Here is a 9853-nt window from a genome sequence, read left to right on the forward strand (position 1 = left end):
CCTGCCCAACGCATGCTTGCACAGATTTTCAGGGGGCTGTAGGCCACCAAACCACACTATGCCACCTTATCCATAGCTGATGGAGCTCACCAGGATGGGGTTTGAGATGCAGCCTTCAGTCCCGCCACCTCAGAGCTGTTGTGATCCATCCACGGCCACCTGGGAGCAGGGGGAGGGGGAGGCAGGTGAGTGCTGAGCACCTTCCCTGCTTTGCAGCAGCTAGGGTGCGAGGAGCAGGTCAGGATCTGTCCCCTTTTGATCAATTGAATAAAGCAAAGGCACTGAGGCAGGCTATGAGCAGCAAAGAAAGGTCCCTATGAGATGGATGAGAGGGTCAGAATGGTGTTTTTAAGAACGGACATAAGGAAAGGATGCTTTCCTGTCCTGGTTAGCAGCACTGCCTCTGCTGCACTGCTCATACAGAGAGGAGACTTTCCAGAAGCAGAAAGAGCTCAGCCCTGCTTGCCCAGCACTCCACACTCCTTTCTGCAGCCGCACCACCAGAGCTGCCACTACAGAGCATCACTCCTCATCACCACTCATCCTGAGCCGGCACCAGCTCTGCAAGGAGCGGCCCCAGACCTCCAAACAGGGCTTGTGGCTCTACATCAGAGCTGCAGCTTTCTTTCTCTATGGCACAGCCCGAGCTCCTCCTTTCATTCGTGAGAAAAGCCCCTGTCCTGGGGTGGGAGGGGGAAACAAGAGACAACGCGGTTCCGCTTTCTGCTCAAGTTCATTTCTGCTGTTTAAAGACTGCGCCCATCACTTGCTCTGACTCAGCCTTTCCTCCACCCCCTCCCTCTATTTTTTTCTTTTCTGTTATCATTATTTTTAGCAAAAGGGTAAAAACCGACATCGAACTGGAGAGGAGGAACATAAATAAGTGAGAAAAGCCCCCTCCAGGTGCCCCCCTTCTCAGCAGCGCCGTACTGGGCCCAGATTATATCCAGCACTGCATGAGCGGGGTCTGTATTTATCTGTCAGTGTGCAGAGCCCACCCTGCTGAGCTGCCTTTTCTCCACCCTGGGCTGGGGGCTCTCACTCTGTGCCCATCCAGCGGGCCCACAAAGGGGATTATGGAGAGCCCCCCTCCCATCCCCGCAGAGTAATCCATCAAATTATCCCTCATTGGCATCGCTGTCCTCTTCAGAAGGGGAGGGAAGAAGAAAAAGAATAAGAAAGTGCTCCGAAGGCTTTTAAAGGCACTGAAATTACACTTGAGCCTGAAACGCTCCACCCAGCTGCCACAGCCCTCTGCACAATGGGCCGGTTGTGAAGTGAACACCGGGCAGCAAGGAACAGGAGAGGGACACTGTGGATGAGGGCCACTGCCCTACAGGAGGTCAGACCCCCACAGAAGCAATGCAGTGTGCACCCCACTGCTGTGTGCTGGGAAGAGATGGGAGGCGGTGGCCGTGCTCAGAGCAGCCCCAACCATCTCCTGATGGGAATAGAGATGTGCTCAGCACCACCCTGACCAAAATGTGTCACCCCACGCAGTCCCACAGAGCCCCGAAGAGCACACGATGCGTGCAATGGGCTTTTCCCAGGTGCCCCCACAAGCAGTGCGAAGCCAAAGGAAGACCACGCTCACTTCAATCTTGAATCCACATTTCCCTCCATGACAGGTATTTAAGAAAATGATGGTGTGAGCTTTTAGAGTCACCTCTGGCACCCTGCACTGGCATGAAGTGCAAGCTCAGCTCTGAAGGATGACTGTCAGCACATGCAGAGAACATGTGGCTGTCCCAGCGCAGCTCATGACACACAACTGCTGAGCTTCAATCACTGGTGCTGACTGGAAGAAAAAACTCCCCACCTATTGCAGAGAAGAGATGGGAAAGCAGAAACCCCAGCTGCTTCACTGCGTCTGCTTTGCCATGGCTGCTTTTAGGGCTGGGAAAACGGGAAGTGAAATTGGAACTTGTGGTTTCCAAGCAAAGCACAAATGCTGCGTAACGGCACGCCTGAGTCCCTGCTGCCCCTCCTGCCTCCAGCACAGCTCTGAGACCTCCAGCCCATTGGACGGCTTCTCCACTTCTGGCTTTACTTGGAAACCTGTGACAGTCACAGGGACAGCACTGATGTCCCAATTCTGTGCATGGGGAGGAGAGGAGAGCAGCCGGCCCCAGCAGCATGGCACTGCTTGGATGGCATCAGGCAACCGGCACGGACCTCTGCAGTCCCTTTGGCTTCAAGTTTTGTGAGCGTGACCTCGCACTCTTCCTCAAAGGACAGACTTTGAGTCCTAGACACACACAGAACGAATGGGCCCTTTTGTAATCACATGCTAGTTAGTCCATTTTTTCATGGTAATTTTCTGGTCTGCAATTCCAGCTATTTGTGTCCCCGTCGCAGAAGCCTCATGCTAACATATCGCTCAGGAGCCCTTTGACCTCCGTTGGCAGGTTGGTGGGTTTCTCCCTCTCTGTTTTCTGTCTCTAAAAATGAGGTCATGGCTTTGAATGAGACAAAGAGCCTTTGCAGCGTGAGGAACAGCCCCAGGACAGCTGTGAGCATGGAGCCCTGTCTGTTATATCAGCCCCTGAGCACATGAGAGGCAAACGAGCAGCCGCAGCACTGCAGGAGCAGCAGCAGTTCCATGCACCCGGGATAGTGGAGCTCTGCACGGGCTCTGCCAGCAGCCAAGAGGCTGCCCCTCATCACAACAGACCGGTCATGAGGTCTGGGTCTGAAAATGAGAGATTCTATGATTTCACTTCTGCCCGAAACCATCTGGATAACGGCAAAGATAAGAAGCAATCAGATGGTGTTTTTTAAGGCAGATAAGCTTCAGTGAGAGATTGCTACGGGGAACTTCAGAAGTCTTTTGCTTTCCTCATTCTCGTGATCAGTTTCATGCATCACGGACTCCACACACGCAAGGATTTCGTGTTATGCTGTAGCCATCTATGCAGAACTCACAGCAGCACCGACCATCTGGAAGGGGAGGTTTTTCCTTCTGAGAAGACAAGGCTCAAAGCTGCAATTCCTATAGGCAGCAAATGGAGCAAAGCGCTGTGCACCCCTCACCCCTCCTTACAACCAGGCACCTCACTTCTGCTTCCAGCTCCAGGTACCAGCAATGAGTTCAGGTCCAAACCTTCCTGGGTTTTGCAGAGCATCTGTTGGTTAGATCCGTGCCTTAGTGTGGAGTACATCCATCAGGGAGGACAGGCAGGAGGTGATCTGAGCTCCAAAGTTACTCAGCTGAAAAGGTTTGCTGTAGCAAGGACAGGTGGGACCGTTCACTCCACGTTGCCTATGTTTACTGGAGTAAAGTTCAGCAAGCCACAAATGAAGCAGAAGGACCTCTGCTGTCCCTGCAGGTTGATCTGGACACCCACGTGGGGCTGGCACAGTGCTGCCATGCCCAGCAAGAGTCAGGACAGGGGTTATCACCAGCACCGACCCCGGCTGTTCTGGCTCCACACCAGCATGTGCTAACTAGCCCCAGTGGTACTGTCCTGCTAACGGAGGGGATAACCAGCATTCCCTGCTCTTGCCCCAAAGGCTCATTTGTGGCTATCGGTGTTGGACACAGACAGTGATGGATGGGAGTATCTGGGGTGGGGACAGCACAAATGTAGACTGTGCTCACAGAAATCAAAGATGAAAGAGGCCCTGTTGAATCACCCTCTCCAGGGCTGCTCCCAAACAGCAATTGGTCCAGTGGATGGATGGATCTCAAGCACTGAGGTTGCAAGAATAATACCTGTGGGCTGAAGACTTCACAGCTGGAAGCACCATTCCCACTTGCCCTCCCTCCAGTTGCCCTCAACGCCCCTCTTTTCACCTGCATGGTCAGACATCCCCGTCCCCCTCCATACTACACTTTACCACTCTCTCAAACCTGGCTTTAGTCAGTCCTCAGGAAAACCCACCCTTCCCAGCCCAATAATTGCTGCTCCGGCCTTGGCTGCAGCACAGCAGCCTTTTGTTCCAGCACAGCTCCAGCTGCTCCCACCGCCACGCACACAGCAGCCGTTTGTCACAGCGCACCTCTGGGGTCCAACAGCACCAACACAAAGCCCTCTCCTGTCACCACACATCGGTACCTGGTACGCACGGACCGCTGCATGGAAAGCTGCTGTCCTCTCATTGCTCCTTTGTGCTCCATCTCTTTGTATTTACAAGCTGCCTCCAGCCCAGACCTACAAGGGCGCTCTCTCTGCGAGCAGAACAATCCTTTATTCTGTTTGCACAGCTCCAAGCAAAGCAGGAACATCCTGCAGAGAGCAGCGCAAGCAATAAGCACTGCAGAGGGAGGACATCCAGCAGTAGAGCATCAGCCCAGGTGCTGTGGATCACCGACCCACTTTGGGCGCTCTCTCTCCAAGCAGAGGATCAGAGCAGTTCCAGACAGAGCACTGCTCTGCAGCCAGCATGAATTCAACAGCAGGCAACTCTTGGTGTCTGTGCAGAGAGGACAGAGCGGGCACACCTACACCCAATCTGAGCAAAGAGCTGCTTCTCTAAATAAAATGCAGGCAATTAGGAGGAGATGGCAGAAGAGCAGTGGCTGTGAGGTCTGAGCACGGGGAGGTCAGACCCCAGCAGGATCACTGCTAACACTGGGTAATGAAAGTGCAATTCGTGAGTTTTATTGCACGCACTGTTTCACCAAACGTTGTAACCCATAAATCCAAAGCAGGATCCGGATGCTCGCCATAACTGTGCACAAATTGGCTCTAGCCTGCTCTGCAAGAACATTAATGTCATTTGAGTGCTGACAACTCGCACGGATTTGAGTCACTGCACTCATTATATTTGCATTTTTCCTTAAGTCTTAACTCCTGGAGACAAACAGCCACAGAGAACTTCAGCTCCCAGCAGAGCAAAGGGAGAGCCAGCCTGTTCCCTGCATGGAAGAGAAGGACCTCAGACCTCACAGACCAAAACCACTGCCCATTGCTGCCTCAGTTTCCTTGTCAAACAACCCCCATTACTTTGCCAGAGGCTGAAAACCGGCAACTATGGGAGCCCACCTGCAAGCCCCCAGCTGCTGGTTCCTTCTGAAATCAAAAGGGCTGTTCTCACATGCTTCCCCAGGAAGGTTTCCCTCCAATGTAAGATGGGACAGGACCTGGAGGTGGTCTGGCAACAGCTCCTGTCGCTGTGCAGACAGCAATTGCAGAGTGAGAACTCACGGGGTCTGCTCCTCCTCTCATGCAGGATAACAAAATTAAACTCATAGTTCTGGGCTGTGAGAGGAACCAACGTGCTAGGATATGAAAACAGGGAAAGAAGGAACAAATCTGAGGACCTCCAAGGAACAGCACACATAAAATCATAATAAAATGGGTGCTTTATAACTCCGTGTTTTTGGAACAAGTAGCTCGGTGGCTTTGTTGGTACATCAGAAACTTTCTGCAGTTCTATAACACAAAATTGGATTCAGAGATTCTTAAAGCAGCGATGAACAGCAGCAGCACAAGAAATAGACCCCACCTGGGTCCTCCTGTGTGGCATCCTACAGTGCTTTACACCAGTCTAGAGCTATGGAAACAACACATTAAGAGTGGTACAGTGCGGCAGATAAGCAGCGTTGTGTATAAAGGTTACAGGGCATCCAAATTTGTTTTCATTTGCTTTCGTACAGTTCTTAGAAGCAATTTGCAAACCCTGAGTGGACCCAACACAGACAGCTCCGGGTTCAGGTGCTCAGAGCCAGGCAGGGACATCACAGAGCATTCCACTTCCAAAGAGCATTCACAGAAACACACTCAGGGAGACCCACACATCTAAGAGCTACCTCTGCCCTGCTGCCTCTCTGTTCCATAGATGTGATACTCTCAGAACCAGCTTCTTCAGTACAAACGCTGGCAAAGCTCCTACCAGTGGCTTCTCTACAGGACTGGGCTGCTTGGGTTATTATTATTTTCAAACTTCCTTATTTATTTTAGACAGAACAGTGACCACACTGTGCTCCATGCAGGAATACATGCGGCCACGCAGTGCCCCTGGGGGAACGCTTAGCAGGAGGTGTGCCACACACACCCATCACTCCTAGGGGTTCCAGCAGTGAGTAAGCAGACCAAAGGGTTTCACTTTCCAACTCAGCCACCAGTCTAGGGATTCTGGCTTCTCACACTGCAGTCACAGCATCTCTCACTGCTGGCAACAATAGGCTCTGAGCTTCCAAAAGAGATGCTGTCTGGAATACGCTCAGCACCTGCTATGGCTCTGTTGTGTAACAGTGATGATAAGCTCAGAGAGCAGCCCGTGGGATTGCTGCTTTGTGCTCAGGTATCTCCAGGCTGCTGCAACGCACAGCCACGAGGTTTGAGCTCAGTGCTGCTCAACCAGAAGCTCTTCCAGAAGAGGAGATGTTCCCACAGAAGACCCCACACCAGCTCTGTACATAGCGAGCTGCAGGGCAACATACCCACCAGCAGACAGCACAGGGCAAAACCCCTTACAAGGAGAAGCTTCTTCCTAAATCCTAAGATTGGCTTATGCCCCGAAATACAGGGATTTATATTCCTTGTAAAGCCCTCATTTAATTTCCTATTAATTCTAGAGATTCTTGCTATCCATATCAAGTTTCTAATCCTTTTTTTTTTTTTTCCTCCAAATCCCATAAGCTGAGCCCTCTTGGCTCCCACAGCGTTGTGCAGAAATAACTTCCAGAGCTGAAGGCACTGCAGGGATTGCTGCTCTCAGCTCTGCACCGCTCCCACTGAGGGACAGCACCGTGAGCTGTGGGTCGGGCAGGTCCAGCTCACCAAAAACGAGAAGCAAATTGCAGGCAGGGCGAATAATAGGAATGGTTTAAAGGCTGGTACACGTTTTTCAGGAGCGCCCGCATGATTTCGGTGCCCAAATCATTTGGGTGCTTTTGAAGTTCTTACTCATGTTCCATTGCTATAAATCCCTGATTATTCTCACATTACACACACACACACACTCTTCTCTCCCGAGCCCATATGCAGGACTACACCAGCAACAGACCCGGATCTGTCTCAAGCTTGGCTGCTTTCTCTGTGCTGTCCACAGAGAGGTCCGAATGAGGACCAGGAAAATCGTTGCTGAGATGTTCCCCCTCCGAATCAGTCTTGTTGTTATTCTAAACGCAAGCATGAAAGCTCGGCACCTTGCCAAGCCTGCCTGCCACCGCAGTGAAAGCCCTACCCGATCCTATTGCTCTCCTCTTCCTCCTTAAGCTGTCACCCACGGGACGACCGATAAGTGCCACAATGAACGCATCTGCACCACCAAAGCTCTCAGCCGTGCCCAAGGTGGGAACTCCACGGAGCAGTCACACTGTGACCCGCTGACACTACACCCAACGCAGCCCCGTGCGCTCCCCACACACCCGAACGACACAACGCAGCGCAGCACAGCAGCAAAACCACGCAGAGCCCTCCGTGAGCTGCAATGAACGCCTCCTCCTGCCACGTGCTGGCTTCCTTTGCTTTAAACATCCACTGACCTGCGCTCATAGGTGCTCACAGGTCCCCGCAGGTCCTCGGGGGGTTCAGGAGGTGCACGCTCAGCTCTCGCTCTCCAAACCTTCCGCTCAGTTGCTCTTAAGTCGAACTCGGTCACAGCAGACGCCTCTGAAACAACGAGAAGCGTGGGAAGCGCTCCGGGAAGCGCTCCGGCCGCGGCTCCGGGGGCTGAGAGGTGCCGCCCCGCAGCCGCTCTCCCTCCGGTTCCGCACACGTCGGATTTTCGGGTTTGGCTTTCCCACAGCGATGGGCTCGAGCAGGGCGGCCGCCCCGGGGAGGATCGGGAGAGCAGATCTCCCTTCGGCTGTGAGCAAACCGCAAACGCTGCCCCGAGCCCTGCGAGCCGCCCCCGACCGGAGCATCCCCATCCCCATCCCCATCCCCATCCCCATCCCCATCCCCATCCCCATCCCCATCCCCATCCCCATCCCCGCTCCTACCTCAGCCCGGTCCCGGTGCAGCGCCCGCGCCTCCGCCGCCGTTTAAATGTGCAGGTGGGGGCGGGAGCATGCGCTGCGGCGGGCGGAGCGGGGCCGTTGGGACGGAGGGGGGGAAATCGGTCGGTCTGTCGGTCGTCCGCCCCTCTCCCTCCCGGTCCCGGTACCCGCGGGTCAGCGAGCAGCCGAGATTTTAAGAGCCTTCCCCTCCCCGCCCTCTTCCCCCCCCCCCCCCTTTTTTTCCTTTCCTCCTTTCTGCTGAGGAATTAGCAGCAGCCTGAATCGTTTCTCGTTTTGTTTGGTTTTCCTAATCTATTCATTACTTGTAATTGCTCGGATTGTATGCAAATGAATTCCATGCTATGGGAAGCTTGTGACCTGGCCCCTGGACATTATTCATGGTACATGACTGCTTCAAATCACATGGCATGTGTGCGAGAGGGGGGAGACAGACAGACAGACCGAGCGACCATGGACCCACACACTGTCTGGCCCTCTCTGAGTAATGTCTAATTGCTCTCACAACAGCCAAACAGAAGTGGGAGCTGAGGAGAAAGGAACACCGACCCACACGACGAGCACCGTCACAGCAGCCATCCTCAAACATCTGCAGGGACAGGGGAGAGGACAAGCAAGAGCACGGCTGACAAAAGCAGCTGTTCTTCAGTCCATGCTCGCAAAGGGGAGGGCGAGCTCCTCAGCCCATCGGTCACCAAAAGGCTGTTGTCAATTGGTCCTATTTCATAGCTGGCTGTGTGTTTTGCAATGCTTTGGCCCAGCTGCAGAAGCGTTACGGAGTTGGAGTTATTTTTAATCTTCGCCGGGTCCCTCCTTTGGGCAACTTTGTACCTCTCAAGGTCAGAAATCCCATTTCCCTGTCGCATTTCAGCTTGGGTCAGCAGGATGGCCTTGTTTTCACCCAGCAGCTGTTCCCTCCCTGCTTGCTGAAAGGACTCACCCGGTGTGGAAAAAGCAGAGAGGCACCTGCACGTGTTGTCACTTGAACCGATGAGGACTCGCTCACAGCAGACAAGGAGAAATGACACTCCTGTTTCCTGCAATAAGTTTTTTTGGCACTCTAGATGCAGCCAGAAACTCACTGGAAGGAAAATAACAGAAAGCCCTGAAGAGCAAGCTATGACTTCAGCTGGTAAAGTGCCAGAGCGCACATTTGGGTGGGGAGAGCTACCCCTGTTCACAGGCAATTCAATAGCTGTGAGCACTGCTCTTTTTACGCTCTTCCTTTGCAGCAGAGCACACTGCTCTCACCCGGAGGATTTCTGAGCACAGGGCTGGGGGTCAGTGCTGCAGGGCTCTGCTTACACCAGCAGCACAAAGTCGAGCTTCTTATTCCCCACTGCCTTCAACATGGGACCCCGGCTCAGGCAGAAGCACCTGCAGGTTGGGATGGCAGATGCTCTGGGCCCGCTGCTAAGGGGAGGCTCTGCTCCTTCCATTGGTTGTCACAGCCTCTCATCTCATTTTTTCCTTTAATAATGCAGAACATTTACATGCTGACACATGAGACAGTAAGGTAGCAGTACAGCAGTGGCAGCACCCACACAGCTGTGAGCACAAAGCGGGCTCCAGTGGTCCCAGCAGAGCAGGGGAGGCTGCCAGGGCAGCAATGTGCCTGCAATGCTTCTCCTGCTCACACACCTATGGGGTGCACCAAGTTACAGAAGAGTGATGCTTGCCTACAGGGACACGAGACCTTCCACAGTCAGCTCATAAACACCACTTAAGGGAAAGAAGGCCCACGTTACTGTGTGGAGCTCCCACCCCTCCCTGTTTGGGTCCTTCTTCCTTTTACTACAGCTTTACAGATCTCAGTCTACACAGTCACAGCTCCCAACAGAGCAAAGTGAGGCATGGAAGATTGGGCATTTCCTGAGTATTCCTATGTGCTCCTAAATGCATCCACCAGGTAACCAGGGGGTTCTGAAACATCAGGCCTTGTAC

General features: G+C 53.3%; 1 protein-coding gene across 12 annotated transcripts in view; it reads right to left on the reverse strand.

Moving 5' to 3' along the window:
• The window catches only part of SLC45A3 (solute carrier family 45 member 3), a 39029-nt gene that overhangs the window by 14638 nt on the left and 14538 nt on the right, over positions 1 to 9853 (reverse strand). For 10 of the 12 annotated variants that reach the window (XM_046904254.1, XM_046904249.1, XM_046904248.1 and 7 more), the window contains 2 exons: positions 8850 to 8990; positions 7436 to 7562 (listed from right to left, as the gene is read on the reverse strand). The gene's annotated coding sequence lies outside the window, so the exon portion shown is untranslated. Of the gene's footprint in view, positions 1 to 7435; positions 7563 to 7894; positions 8061 to 8849; positions 8991 to 9853 lie in introns of those variants that run through there. The other 2 variants (XM_025143879.3, XM_004934942.5) reach the window with 2 other exon arrangements.

Source organism: Gallus gallus, chromosome 26, assembly GCF_016699485.2.
Source record: "Gallus gallus isolate bGalGal1 chromosome 26, bGalGal1.mat.broiler.GRCg7b, whole genome shotgun sequence".
NCBI classification, from domain to species: Eukaryota; Metazoa; Chordata; class Aves; order Galliformes; family Phasianidae; genus Gallus; species Gallus gallus.